Source organism: Panulirus ornatus, chromosome 6 (assembly GCF_036320965.1).
Source record: "Panulirus ornatus isolate Po-2019 chromosome 6, ASM3632096v1, whole genome shotgun sequence".
Lineage (NCBI taxonomy): Eukaryota > Metazoa > Arthropoda > Malacostraca > Decapoda > Palinuridae > Panulirus > Panulirus ornatus.
The window spans coordinates 34642483-34658416 of record NC_092229.1 but is presented as its reverse complement, the minus strand read 5'-3'; the positions used below and the strand labels follow the sequence as shown (position 1 = coordinate 34658416).

Genomic DNA, 15934 nt, shown 5'->3' with positions numbered 1-15934 from the left:
AGCTTGACACTTTGATATCTATCTAAATCTGCGGATACATAGAATAAAGACAGAAAGTTTACTGACTTCCTACTCTAATAACATCACGGATAATCACTGGAAACTTTTTTATCACACTAACTTGCCAGATGTGTGTCCATGCGCAGCTCGACGTGCTCGCATGTTCGGCTCTGTATGCTTGTATGCGTTGGGTACGCATACCTCCATGCATTAGCCACATCGAAGGTATAATGCTTTGGTTGCATTTGGGAGAAGTGAAGTAATGCTCTGTAATTGTGAGTAATTTTCCAGAGAATTTGTTTTGATTATCAATACATGATTAATACATTTCGTTATATCAACAGTGGCTAACCTATTTTAGTAGTTTTACAACACTCGTATGATAATGATTCTGTTATCATACATAGATTTCGTCTACGATAATATCAGAAGGAGCTAATTCTAGAAACGATACACATGCTCCGAGGAATGAGAAAAATTTAATATGATTTAAAAGACAATATTTGTATAATAAAACGTGAATCACTTATAAAGCCATTTTTTCTATGTCCATCTTTTCACCCTGGCATTTTTTCATACAGTGAATTCTGGTTATATTTTGAAGTAGGAAAGATCATTTTTGAGTCATTACCAAAAGGCAAATTGGGATCCTCTGGGATGAAAGCGACAAAGACAACGCTTACCTCTTTTACGTCCGCCACAAAGATACATCCTCGTAGATGGTAATTTCACGTTTGCTTTGTTACCACTTGCAGGCGTAGTCCTATATGAATTCTCGTATGAAACGATCTTTTGTTAAGTACCTTCATAGATTGTTATATTACTGTGAACTTTCATAGTATCAACATAGTCATTCATTTGTATGTATTTACAGGAAATTAGGTGTCATACGCGTATGGACCTTAAGATGTGACCCGGACCTGTGGAGCTACTGACATGATGCCTCGTTACCATCGTCTGCACCTCAAATAACTTTTCATTCAGTTTTGATCATCTACTACGGCTTCTTTGTCTTAATTATAGCACTGTTATTATCATTATTATTATTATTATTATTATTATTATTATTATTATTATTATTATTATCATTATTATTATCATTTATCCTTTACTGTTTGCTCAATGACACGCTCGAGCATTTTTCCCAATTTCCTTAAATATAAATGTGGATATGATTATTTTGCAGTTTCTTTGTTTACATTTCTTTGGTAAATCGTTTGTTTGGAGAAAAGATTCTATTTGTTGGAAAAAATTGAGAAAACCGATAAATGTCGATCCCAGAGTTTTCATGCTATTATCCTCCTCAAGCCTCCATGGATCTTCAAGCGTGACGACTTCATAAGAAATATAACATTATCATGGCAATCATATTTGTCGTCCTTACTTCTCACGAAGGGTAACTTTCTTCCAGGACAGTTAAGAGAATCATAGTAAAGATAAAAGAGGTATTGGTAGAAAAGAAGTTCTGGTTCATGAGAACATTTAATCTTTTGAGAGTTGTTGTATCATGCGCCTGAATAAGACATTCCTAGATTCAATTATTAATACTGAAAACATATTCATTTCTTTCAACAAGAAAGATCATAGTACGATCTTCATGTTTTCGGTAAGTCTTGCATACCCTGTTTATGATATTTTGATAAACTCACAAAACGTATTTCTTCTTAATGTTCTATGTTTAGCTTTCTTGAACATGTGATTGCTTGAGTCTCAAGAAAATGTATCATTGAATTATTCCTCTTCACTGGGGAGGTTGAACTCCCTATATTGCCCATCAAGCCTCAGAGTCTGAAGGAATTACTAACAGCAACAACAACATGGACAATACGAATACTTTTTGAGAAATTATGTAAACAAATTAACTGTATTGAATTGGTTTTATTTTCAATTAAACATCTTACTAAGAACTTTGGATTTTATTTCCATCCCATATATGGATGATTGAGGACATTAGGAAAAAGATGAACTTCTGCGACAGAACAGACAAAGAAAACCAGAATTTCAGTTACCTCTTGGGTTGTGAAGTATCTGCATTTGTTTTAAGATCACTACACCCTTCATAAATCTTCCATGTATTGCATAATTTGTATAATGTGTAGTATAGTGCAGAATTCACCAAAAGTTGTCAACTCTAGCATGTAGGTGGAAAATTAATGTATGGTAACCATAAATAGAACCCTTCCTTCACAAAAATATACAAAACAAAACAAACAAGCAAACAAACAAAATTTGACAGGTATAGACCCCGTTTCTCATAGATGTGAGACAAAGAGTATTCGATCACGAGTAATCGAACAGTTATTTTCCTATTAGGTGCCATCATAGCTCAGCAGCTAGCGTTCCCAAATACCAAGCAAAAGGTCCTGGGTTTGAATCGTGGCTGTTGCAGGGTATTATGTGTTATATGAAAGTGCGCGTTCATATGCAGTATATTCGTGTTCATATACTTTCGCGTTTGTACAGTAATGTTCAGTAAAATGCTGGCCACTGGTAACGTGAGCTTAATGGGATTTGACCTTTGTAGACCCCCGTTGCTCACGGATATGATTGAAAAGATATTCGATCGTTGCCTAGCGGTTACGTTCCCCAATACCATGCAAAAGTTTTTTGGCTCGAATTATTATTGTTGGTTATCATATGTTCTATGACAGTGCGTGATCATATACCTCTGCGTTTGTATGGTAAGGTTCTATAAAATACTAACTAGTGGTAATGTGAGACTAATGGGACTTAACTGGTGTAGACCCCCATGCTCACGGTTGTGAGACGAAGGGTCTTCCATTGCACGAAATCGAACAGTCATTTCCATATTTGTGGCGATCAAAGCATAGGTCTTAGCCATCCCCAATATCACACAAAAGGTACTAGGTTCTGAAATTGCGCGTTCATATACACTATGTTCCTGTTCATATAACTCTGCGTTTATACAATAATGCTAATTAATGGTAATGCGAGCCTGATGGGATTTGACCGGTGTAGACCTCGGTGTTCATGGATGTGAGAGGATTGGTTTTCAGTCATCAGTAAACGAGTAGTCATTACCCTATTAGGAACGATCATAGCCTAGCTCTTTGCGTTCACCAATACCAGGCAAAACGTCCTGGGTTCGAAAGTGGCTTTCTGAGGTTTTATTTTTCTATGAAAGTTTCAGTTCATATGCACTATATTTGTGTTCATGTACCTGCGCCTTTGTATAGTAAGGTTCTGTACAATGCTAACTACTGGTAATGTGAGCCTGATGGGATTTGACTGGTGTAGACCTCGTTGCTCATGGATGTGAGAGAAAGGGTATTCGATTACGTGCAGTCGAATATTCATTTCCCTATTAGGGGCGATCATAGCCAAGCTGTTACTCTTCCCCAGTACCATGCAAAATGTTCTGGTTTCGGATCCGAGCCATTGAAGGATTTTATGTGTTTTATAAAAGTGCGCGTTCATAAGCACTGTATTGTGTGTTCTATTAAATTGCATGTTCATATACACTATATTCGTGTTCATATACTTCCGCGTTTGTTTAGTATAATGTTTAGTATAATGTTTAGTATAGTAGCAATGTTTAGTATAGCAATGTTTAGTAGCAATGTTTAGTATAATGCTAATTGCTGGTAACGTTAGCCTGATGGACTTTGACCGGAATAGACCCCGTTGCTCATGGATATAAGAAGAAGGGTTTCGTTAAGTTTAACAAGATTGTCATTTCCCTATTAGGGGTGATAATAGCCTACACCTAGCTGTTAGCGTTTCCCAGTACCACACAAAAGGTCTTCGGTTCGAATCATTATTGTTAGAGGGTATTATGTCTTCTATGAAAGTGCTTGTTCATGTGAACTATATTCGTGATCAAATACCTCTGCGTTTGTACAGTAAGGTTCTGTAAAATACTAACTACTGGTAATGTGAGGCTGATGGGATTTGATCGGTATGACCCCGTTACCTATGGATGTGACACAATGAGTATTCAATTACGAGTAATCGAGTAGTCATTTTCCTACAAGGGGCGATCATAGGTGAGCAGTTAGCGTTCCCAAACACTCGCGAAAAGTCTTGAGTTTGAATCATGGCTGTTGAAGGGTGTTATGTGTTCTATTAAAGTGCGCGTTCATATACAGTACGTTCGTGTTCATATACTTTTGCCTTTGTCCAGTGATGGTCAGTAAAATGCTGATTACTGGTAATGTTCAGTGATGCAGGTGGAGAAGATCATGCAAGATGCAACCCATTCCTCTACACCAACAGTATGTATTTTCAAAAATAGATTCTCTCTTCGTACACAGCGCACATATAGATTCAGGGAATCATATGTATCAAAAAGCATTCTATTGTTTAACCATCTAAAGACTCTGTAACTTCACTGTGATACAGCTTCTGAGTGCAAGAAATGATTCTTTATGTGATACTTTGTTGTACTTTTTTGTGATACCTAATTAATTTCTTTTATAATTCTTATAATTTCAAAGCTTGAGCTTCTAACCAAAAAGAATCTTATTCTGTATCATGTATGCAATTTGACAATCAAGATATCTTATTTCCTTATCAGGGGCGATCATACCCCAGCCAATACGTTTCCAAATACCACTGAGAAGTTCCTTGGTTTGACTAGTTATTGTTGGACGGTATTATGTATTCTGTGAAAATGACTGTTCATATGTACTATATTCGTGTTCATATACCCCTGCATATGTGCAGCAAGGTTCTATGAAATAACTACTGGTAATGTGAGCCTAATGGAATTTCACTGGTGTAGATCCCATTGCGCATGGATGTGAGGCAAGTGTTTTTGAGTACATGAAACTGAATAGTCATTTCCCTATTTTTGGCGATCATACCCTAGACATTAGCGTTCCCCAAGATGACACAAAAGGTCCTGGTTTCGAATCATGGCGGTTAGAGGGTATCATGTACTTCATGAAAGCGTGCGTTCATATGCCCAATATTCGTGTTCATATACTGCCGTCTTTCTAGATGTTTCGGTAAAATGATTACTACTCATAATTTGAACCTGAGGATATCTAACCGGTTTAGACCCCGTTGGTCACAGATATGAGACGAGGGGTATTTGATTACATTAGACGGAATAGTTATATCCCTATTAGGGCCATCATGGCCTAGATGTTAGCGTTCTCCAATACCACGCAAAGGTTCTGGGTTCAAATCGAGACTTTTGAAGGGTATTATGTGTTCTCTTAAAGAGCGTGTTCATATGCACTTTATTCGTGTTCATATAACTCTCCGTCTGTAAAATGATGTCATATGAAATGCTGATTACTGGTTATGTGTACATGATGGGATTTGACCGGTTTTGACCCCGACGCTCATGGATGTAAGACGAAGGGTATTTAATTGCGTATAATCAAATAGTCATTCCCCTACTAGGGGCCGTAATAGCCTAGCACTTTGCCTTCACCAATATCAATAAGAATGTCCCAGATTCAAATCATGGCTTTCTGAGGGTAACATTTGTTCTATGAAATTTTGTGTTCCTATACCTCCGTCTTTGAAAAGTTAGGTTCTGTAAAATGCTGACTACTAGTATAATGAGCCTGATGGGATTTGACCGATGTACAACCCGTTGCTAATGGATGAGACAAAGGGTATTCGATTACGTGTAATCGAATAGTCACTTCACTATTAGGGACGATTATAGCCAAGCTGTTACCGTTCTATGAAAGTGCTCGTTCATATGACCTATATGTGAGTTAATATATTTTTGAGTTTGTGTAGTAAGGTTTTGTAAAATGCTAATTACTGGTAATGTAAGCCTCATGGTATTTGACTGGTATAGAACCCCTTGCTCCTGGATAAGACACGAAGAGTAATCGATTAAGGGTAATCGAATAGTTATTTCCCTGCTACGAGCGATCATAACTCAGAGGTTATCGTTTCCAAAAACCACGCAAAAGGTCCTGAGTTTAAGTCGTGCCTGCTGGGGGATATTATGTGTTCTAGGAAACTGAACGTTCATATGCACTATATTAGTGTTCATATACCTCTACATTTGACAGTAAAGTTCTGTAAATGCTAACTAGTGGCATTTTTAGCCTCATGAGATTTCTCGGGTCGAAAAATCGTTGCTCATATATGTGAAACGAAATGTATTACGTTGCTTGTAACTAAAGACACATGTCCCCAAGGGGCCATCATAGCCGAGCGATTAGCGTTCCCAAGTAATACGCAAAAGACCCAAGCTCTAGTCCTTGCTGTTGGAGATCATTATGTCTTCCATGAATGTGAGTGTTCATATGCGCTATATTCGTGTTCATCTGCGCTGTATTCGTGTTCATATACCTCCAGATTTCCCACTAAAGTTATGTAAAATGCCAACTACTGGTATTGTAAACCTCATGGGATTTGACCGATCTAGATCCCATCGCTTAAGAATGTGAGACGAAGAGCATTCGACTACTAGTACTCGAACAGTCATTTCCCTAAGGGTGAATCATAGTCGAGCTGTTAGTGTTCCCAACCACCAAGCAAAAGATACTAAGTTTGAGTCCTTGCTATTGGATGGTAGTATGTGTTCTATAAAAGTGAGCGTTCATACGCACTATATTTGTGTTCACATTTGACAGTAAAGTTCTATAAAATTCTTACTAGTAATTTGAGACTGATGGGACTAGACCGTTGTAGTCCTCGTTACTGATTGATATGAGAAGTAAGGTATTCGATCATTTGTAGTAGAATAGTCATTTCCCTAAGGGTCGCTCATAGCCAAGCGGTTAGCGTTCCCACCTACCTCGCAAAAGGTACCATGTTCAAGTCCTCGCTTTTGGAGGGCATTATATGTTCTATAAAGGAGCGCGTACAAATGCACTATATATGTGTTCATATATCTCCATGTTTGACATGAAAGTTTTGTAAAATACTAACTGTGGTAATATGAGCCTGATGGGATTTGACTGGTCTAGATATCGTTGCCCATGTATGTGAGACAGAATGTATTTGATTACTTGTAATCGAATAGTCATTTCCCTAATGGCCATCCTAGCAGAGCAGTTAGAGTTAAAAGCTACCACGCAAAAGTTCCCGAGTTCGTGTCCTTGCCGTTAGAGGGCGTTATGAGTTCTATGAAAGTGTGCGTTCATATGCACTATATTAGTGTTCACGTACCTCCGCATTTGACAGTAAAGTTGTGTTAAATTCTAATTACCGGTAACGTGAGACGAAAGTCATTCGAGCACTTGTATCGGAATTGTCATTTTCCGAAGTGACGACCAATGCGAGCGGTGAGCGTTCCCAGTTACAACGCAAAAGGTCCCGGAATCAAGTCTTTGATGTTGTATGGCATTATGTGTTCTATGACTGTGCGCGTTCATATGCACTATACTTGTGTTCATATTCCGCCATATTTGACTGTATAGTTCTGTAAAATGGAAAATACTGGAAAAGTTAGCCTCATGGGATTATTCGGGTGGAAACACCGTTGCTCATACATGTGAGACAAAATGTTTTCGGTTACTTGTAATTAAATAGTTATTTCGCTAAGAGGACACCATACCCAAGCGAATAGCGTTCCCACCTAATGCGCAAAAGGTCCCAGTTCTAGCCCTTGCCGTTGAAGTTCATCATGTGGTCCATGAATGAGCATGTTCATGTGCGATATATTCGTGTTCATAGAACTCCAGGTTTCACACTTAAGTTCTGTAAAATGCTAATTACTGATAAAGTGAGCCTCATGAGATCTGATTGGTCTAGATCCCGTTGCTTAAGGATGTGAGACGAAGAGCATTCGATTACTTGTAATCGAACAATCATTTCCTAAGGGGTAATCGTAATCGAGCTGTTAGCGTTCCCAAGCACCAAGCAAAAGGTACCAAGTTCGAGTCATTGCTGTTGGACGGTATTATGTGTTCTATGAGATTGTGCGTTCATATGCATTATATTTGTGTTCACATACATTTACGTTTAAAAGAAATATTCTATAAACTTCTAAGAAGTAGTAATTAGAGCTTTTTGGGACCTGACCGTTGTACTCCCAGTTGCTGATTGATATGAGACGTAATGTATTCGATTACTTGTAATGGAATAGTCATTTCCCGAAGGAAGACCAAGCCTAAGAGTTAGCGTTAAAAAATCACAAAAAGTTCCCAATCTTTAATCCTTGCTGTTGAAGGGCATTATATCATCTGTAAATGAGCGCGTTCATATGCTTATATTTGTGTTCATATACCTCCATGTTTGACAGTAAAGTGTTGTAAAATACTAAGTATAGTAATATGATCCTGTGGGGATTTGACCGGTCTAGATCTTTATACCACATTTGAAGTTAAAGTTCTGTAAAATGCTAACTGATGGTAATATGAGCTTTATGGGATTTGACTGGTCGAGACCCCGTTGCTTATGGATGTGAGATGAAGGGTATTCGAGTACTTAAAATCGAATAGGCATTTACCTAAGGGGCAATCTTAGCCGAGCATTTAGCGTTCCTAGCTACCAGGTAAAGGTACCGGGCTTGAGCCCTTGCTGTTGAAGGGCATTATGTGTTCTATGAATGTGTGCGTTCGTATCCAAAATATTCGTGTTCTTATACATCCATGGTTGACAGTAAAGTTCTGTAAAATGGTAACTACTGGTAACATAAGCCTGATGGGATTTAACCGGTCTAGTGCAATCTTTTTTTTTTTTTTACTGATGGTGAGACGAAGGGTATTCGAGTTTGTAATGGAATAGTCATTTTCTGAAAGGACATCCAAGCGGAGTGGTTAACGTTCCCAATTACAACGCAAAATGGTCTCGCGCTCGTGTCCTTGATGTTGTATAAGATTAAGTGTTCTATGAATGGGCTCGTTCATATGCGGTATAATCTTGTTTATATGCCTCCATGTTTGATTGTAAAGTTTTGTAAAATGCTGACCACTAGTAGTTTGAGCCTACTGGGTCTTGACCACTAGTAGTTTGATCCTACAGGGACTTGACTGGTGTAGTCCCACTTGCTGATTCATATGAACTGTAGGGTATTCGATTACTTAGAATAGAATAGTCATTTTCCGAGGGGCGATCAAGGAGAGCAGTTAGCGTCATTAAGTACCACACAAAAGGTCACGATCTTGAGTCTTTACTGTCTGAGGGCATTATGTGTTCCACGAATATCCGCCTTCATATGCACTATATTCGTGTTCATGTACCTCCACGTTTGACAGTAAGGCCCTGGAAAATGCTAACTACTGGTAATGTGAGTCTGAAAAGATCTAACCGGTCTAGACTCCGTTGTTTATGGACGTGAAATGAAGGGTATTCGATTACGTGTAATCGAATGGTCACTTCTGTAAGGGGCACTAATACCCGAGCGGGTAGTGTTCTTACCTACCACACAAAGGGTATGAGGTTCAAATGCTTGCTGTTGGAGGGCATTATATGTTCTATAAGATAGCGCGTTCAGGTACGTTATATTTGTGTTCATATACCCTCAAGTTTGACAATAGTGTTCTCTAAAATACAAACTATGGTATTGTGAGCATGATGGGATATGACCAATCTAGATCTACCTATGTATGTGAGACGAAATGTATTCGATTACTTGCAATTGAAGAGTCATTTCCCGAGTGGCTATCAAAGCCGACCGGTTTGCGTTCCCAAGTACCATGCAAAAGACCCCGAGTTTGAGTCCTTGCTGTTGGAAGATATTTTGTGTTCTACGAAAGTGCATGCTCATATGCACTCCATTCCTTGTAAATATATCTCTGTATTTGACAGTGAATTTCTGTAAATGCTAACTACTGAAAATGTGAGTCTGATGGCATTTGAGTGGTCAAGTCCCCGTTGCATATTAACGTGAGACAAAGGTTAAGTGAGTACTTGTAATCGTATAGTCATTTCCCTAATGGGTAATCATAGTCGAGCATTTAGCGTTCCGTACTACCACGGGATAAGTACCGCATTCGAGTCTTTGCTCTTGGAGGGCATTATGTGTTCGCTGAATGTGTGCGTTCCTATGCTCAATATTTGTGTTCGTATACCTACACGTTCGTCAGTAAAGTTCTATAAAATGCTAACTACTGGGAATGTAAGCATGATGGGACTTGACCAGTCTAGTACCAATTGCTTACTGATTGAGACGAAGGATATTTGAGTACTTGGAATAATCATTTTCTCGACCAAGCCGAGTGGTTAGCGTTCCCAATTACAATGCAAAAGGTCTCGGGCTCGGGTCTTTGCTTTTCTATGGCATTATGTGTTCTATGAATGTGCGCGTTCATATGCACTATATTCGTGTTTATATACCTCCACGTTTGACAGTAAAATTCTGTAAAATGCTAACTATTTGTAATGTGAGCCTGATGAGATTTAATCGGTGTAGACCCCGTTGTTCATGGATGTGAGAGAAAGAGTATTCGTTTACTTGTAATAGAATAGTCAAGCATTTCCGTAAGAGACACTCATAGCCGAGCGGTTAGCGTTCCTACCTTCCACGCAAATCGTGCCAGGTTCAAGTCCTTGCTCTTGAAGGGCATTATGTATTCTCTATATAGCGCTATCAAAGACCTCCACGTTTGACAGTAAAGTTCTATAAAGTGACAACTACCAGTAATGTAAGCGTGATTGGACTTGAGCGGTGTTGTCCCCGTTGCTGATTCATATGAGCAGTAGGGATTCGATTAATTGTTCTGGAATAGTTGTTTCCCGAAGTGCGACCAAGCCGAGCAGTTAGCTTTACTACCATGCAAAAGGTTTCAAATTTGAGTCTTTGCTGTTGGAAGGCATTACGTGTTCTATGAATGTGCCTGCTCATACGCACTACAGTTTTCATTTGCCTCCACGTCTCAGAGTAAGTTCTGTAAGCACTAACTATGGTAATATAAACTTGATGGGATTTGACCGGTCTAGACCTCGTTACCAATATATGTGAAACGAAATGTATTCGATTACTTGTAATTGTAACCAAATAGTCATTTCCATAATGGCCATCATAACCGAACGGTTTGCGTTACCAACTTCTATGCAAAAGTTCCCAAGCTCGAGTCTTTGCCGTTGGAAGTCATTTTGTGATGTATGAAAGTGCTCGTTCATATGCACTATATTCATATTCATACACCTCCACATTTGAAAGAAAAGTTCCGTAAAATGCTAGTTACTGGTAATGTGAGCCTGATGGGATTTAACTGGTCTAAACCCATTTGCTTATTGATGAAAGACGAAGGGAAGTTGAGTACTAGTAATCTAATAGTCATTTCCCTGGCAATCACAGCCGAGCATTTAGTTTTCCCAACTATCACTCAAAAGATACTGGGTTCGAGTCCTTGCTGTTGGAGGGCGTTATGTGATCTATGAACGTGTGCGTTCGTAAACATCCACCCTTGTGCGTAAAGTTTGGAAATTGATAACTACTGGTAATGCAAACCTGATGGGATTTGACCGGTCTAGTCGACATTGTTTATTGATGGGAGACGAAGGGTATTCGAGTACTTGTAATGAAATAAATATTTTCCGAAGGGACGACCAAGCCGTCCAGTTAGCGTTCACAATTACAACTCAAAAGGATCCGGGCTCGAGTCTTTGTTGTTGATCGACATTTAGTGTTCTATGAAAGTGCGTGTTCGTATGCACTACATTCGTGTTCATATACTTCCATTTTGGACTGTAAAGTTGAGTAAAATTCTAACAAATAGTAATTTGAGCATGATGAGACCTGACCGGTGTAGTTACCGGTACTTATTGATGTGAGACGTAGGGATTCGAATACTTGTAATGGAATAGTCATTTCTGTAATGGCCATAGACAAGCCATTCACAACTATCACGCACAAGGTTCCAAGTTCGAGTCCTTGCTGTTGGAGGGCATTTTCTGTTTTATGAAAATGCATGTTCATGTGCACTATATGTGTGTTCATATACATCTATGTTTGTAAAAATCTGTAAAATTCTAACAACTAGTAATTTGAGGCTATTGGGATTTGGCAGGTGTAGTTCCCTTTGACGACTGATATGAGACGTACAACAATCGATTACATGTAATGGAATAATGATTTCCCAAAAGGCTACCACGCCGAGCGGGTTAGCTCTCCCAACTACTACAGAGAATTTTTTGTTTTATGAAAGTCCGTGTTCCTATGCATTATATGAATATCTATATACCTCCACGTTTGACAGTAAAGTTAAGTTAGATACTAACTACCGGTAATATGAGCCTGATAGGATTTGCTCATGTATATGAGACGAAATGTATTTGATAACTTGTAATCGCATAGCCATTTCCCAAAGGGGAAATCATTGCCGAGCGGTTATTGTTAACAACTACCACACAAAAAGTATCGGGTTCGAGTCCATGTTGTTAGAAGGCATTATGTGTTCTATGAAAGTGTGGGTTCATATACACTGTATTCGTGCTAATATACCTCCATGTTTAAGAGTAAAGTTTTACAAAATGTGAAATGCTAACTACTAGCATTGGGACTGATAGGATTTAACCGGTCTAGAACCCGTTGCTCATGGAGTTGAGAGGAAGGGTATTCGATTACTTGTAATCGAATAGTCATATCCCTAAGGAACAATCATAGCCGAGCGGGTGGTGTTCCCACCTACCACGGAAAAGGTACCAGGTTCAAGTCCATGCTGTTGGAGGGCACTGTGTTCTATGAAAGAGCGCGTTCAAATACACTATATTTCTGCTCATTCTACTTATTTCTATTTATTACACTTTGTCACTGTCTCCCGCGTTAGCGAGGTAGCGCAAGGAAACAGACAAAAGAATGGCCCAACCCACCCACATACACATGTATATACATACACGTCCACACACGCATATATACATACCTATATATTTCAATTTATACATATATATACATACACAGACATATACATATATACACAGGTACATAATTCACACTTGCTACCTTTATTCATTCCTGTCGCCACCCCGCCACACATGAAATGACACCCCCCTCCCCCCGCATGCGCGCGAGATAGCGCTAAGAAAAGACAACGAAGGCCACTTTCGTTCACACTCAGTCTCTACCTGTCATATATAATGCACCGAAACCACTGCTCCCTTTCCAAATCCAGGTCCAACAAAACTTTCCATGGTTTACCACAAACGCTTCACATGCCCTGATTCAATCCATTGACAGCACGTCGACCCCAGTATACTACATCGTTTCAATTCACTCTATTCCTAGCACGCCTTTCACCCTCCTGCATGTTCAGGCACCGATCGCTCAAAATCTTTTTCACCCCATCTTTCCACCTCCATTTTGGTCTCCCACTTCTCGTTCCCTCCACCTCTGACACATATATCCTCTATGTCAATCTTTCCTCACTCATTTCAAAACACCCTCTTCTGCTCTCTCAGCCACACTCTTTTTATTACCACACATATCTCTCACCCTTTCATTACTTACTTTAGGAAACCACCTCACACCACATATTGTCCTCAAACATCTCATTTCCAACACAACCACCCTCCTCCGCACAAATCCGCACAACCATATAACATTGTTGGAACCACTTTTCCTTCAAACATACCCATTTTTGCTTTCCGAAATAATGTTCTCGCATTCCACACATATTTCAATGCTCCCAGAACTTTCGCCCGTTCCCCCACCCTGTGACTCATTTCCGCTTACATGGTTCCATCCATTCCACTCCCAGATATCTAAAACACTTCACTTCCTCCGGTTTTTCTCAATTCAAACTTACCTCCCAATTGATTTGTCCCTCACCCCTACTGTACCTAATAACCTTGCTCTTATTCATATTTACTCTAAGCTTTCTTTTTTCACACACTTTACCAAAGTCAGACACAAGCTTCTGCAGATTCTCACCCGAATCAGCCACCAGCATTGCATCATCAGCGAACAACAACTGACGCACTTCCCAAGCCCCATCATCCAAAACAGACTGCATACTTGACACTCTCCAAAAGTCTTGCATTCACTTCCCTAACAACCCCATGCATAAACAAATTAAACAACCATGGAGACATCACGCACCCCTGCTGCAAACCTACAGTCAGTGAGAACCAATCACTTTCCTCTCTTGCAACTCTTACACATACATTCTCGATAAAAACTTTTCACTGCTTCTAGCAACTTTCCTTCCACACCATATATATTCTTAATACCTTCCACAGATCATCTCTATCATATGCCTTCTCCAGATCCATAAATGCTACATACAAATTCATTTGCTCTTCTAAGTATTTCTCACATACATTTTTCAAAACAAACACCTGATCCACACATCCTCTACCACTTCTGAAACCAACTGCTCTTCCCCAATCTGATGCTCTGTACATTCTTTCACCCTCTCAATCAATACCCTCCCATATAATTTACCAGGAATACTCAACAAACTTATACCTCTGAAATTTGAGCACTCACCTTTATTCCCTTTGCCTTTGTACTATGGCACTATGCATGCATTCCGACAAACCTCAGGCACCTCACTATGAGTCATACATACATTGAATATCCTTGCCAACCAGTCAACAACACAGTCACCCCCTTCTTAAATGAATTCCACTGCAATACCATCCAAACCCACTGCCTTGCTAGCTTTCATCTTCCACAAAGCTTTTACTACCTCTTTTCTGTCTACCAAATCTTTCTCCCTAACCCTCTCACTTTGCACACCACCTCGAACAAAACACACTATATCATCCACTCTATCATCTAACACCTTCAACAAACCTTCAAAATACTCACTCCATCTCCTCACATCACCACTACTTGTTTTTACCTCCCCATTTGCCCCCTTCACCGATGTTCCCATTTGTTCTCTTGTCTTACGCACTTTATCTGCCTTCTTCCAAAACAGCTTTTATTCTCCCTAAAATTTAATGATACTCTCTCACCCCTCTCACCCCTCTCTCTCCCCTCTCTCACCCAACTCTCATTTGCCCTCTTTTTCAACTCTTGCACCTTTCTCTTGACCTCCTACCTCTTTCTTTTTTACATCTCCCAGTCATTTGCATTATTTCCCTGCAAAACTCATCCAAATAGCTCTCTCTTCTCTTTCACTAATAATCTTACTTCTTCATCCCACCACTCACCACCCTGTATTGTCTGCCCACCTTCCACGCTTTTCATGCTACAAGTATCTTTTGCGCAAGCCATCAATGCTTCCCTAGATACATCCCATTCCTCCCCCACTCCCCTTACTTCCTTTGGTCTTACATTTTTCCATTCTGCATTCAGTCTCTCCTGATACCTCTTCACACAAGTCTCCTCCCCATGCTCACTTACTCTCACCACTCTCTTTACCCCAACATTCTTCTTTTCTGAAAACCTCTAAAAATCTTCATCTTCGCCTCAACAAGATAATAATCAGACATCCCTCCAGTTCCATCTCTCAGCACAATAACATCCAAAAGTCTCTCTATCACACGCCTATCAATCAACACTTAATCCAATAACGCTCTCTGGCCATCTCTCCTATTTACATATATATACTTATGTTTATCTCTATTTTTGAACCATATATTCCAAATCACTAGTCCTTTTTCAGCACACAAATCTACAAGCTCTTCACCATTTTCATTTACAACAATGAACACCCCATGTACACGAAACATTCCCTCAACTGCCACATTACTCATTTTTGTATTCAAATCACCCATCACTATAACCCGGTCTCGTGCATCAAAACTACTAACACACTCATTCAGCTGCTCCCAGAACACTTGCCTCTTATGGTCTTTCTTCTCATGCTCAGGTGCATATGCACCAATAATCACACATCTCTCTCCATCAACTTTCAGTTTTACCCATATCAATCTGAAGTTTACTTTCTTACACTCTATTTCATACTCCCACCACTCCTGTTTCAGGAGTAGTGCTACTCCTTCCCTTGCTCTTGTCCTCTCACCAACCTCTGATTTTACTCCCGAAACATTCCCAAACCACTCTTCCCCTTTACCCTTGAGCTTCGTTTCACCCAGAGCCAAAACATCCAGGTTCCTTTCCTCAAACATACTACCTATCCCTCCTTTTTTCTCATCTTGG

The 15934-nt window shown here is 39.6% G+C and overlaps 1 long non-coding RNA gene across 1 annotated transcript in view; it reads left to right on the top strand.

The window, feature by feature from the left end:
• The window catches only part of LOC139749155 (uncharacterized), a 118554-nt gene extending 116647 nt beyond the window's left edge, over positions 1 to 1907 (top strand). The window contains exon 6 of the long non-coding RNA XR_011712892.1: positions 875 to 1907. This is a non-coding gene — a long non-coding RNA (uncharacterized lncRNA). The remainder of the gene's footprint in view (positions 1 to 874) is intronic.
• Positions 1908 to 15934: the final 14027 nt, after the last annotated feature.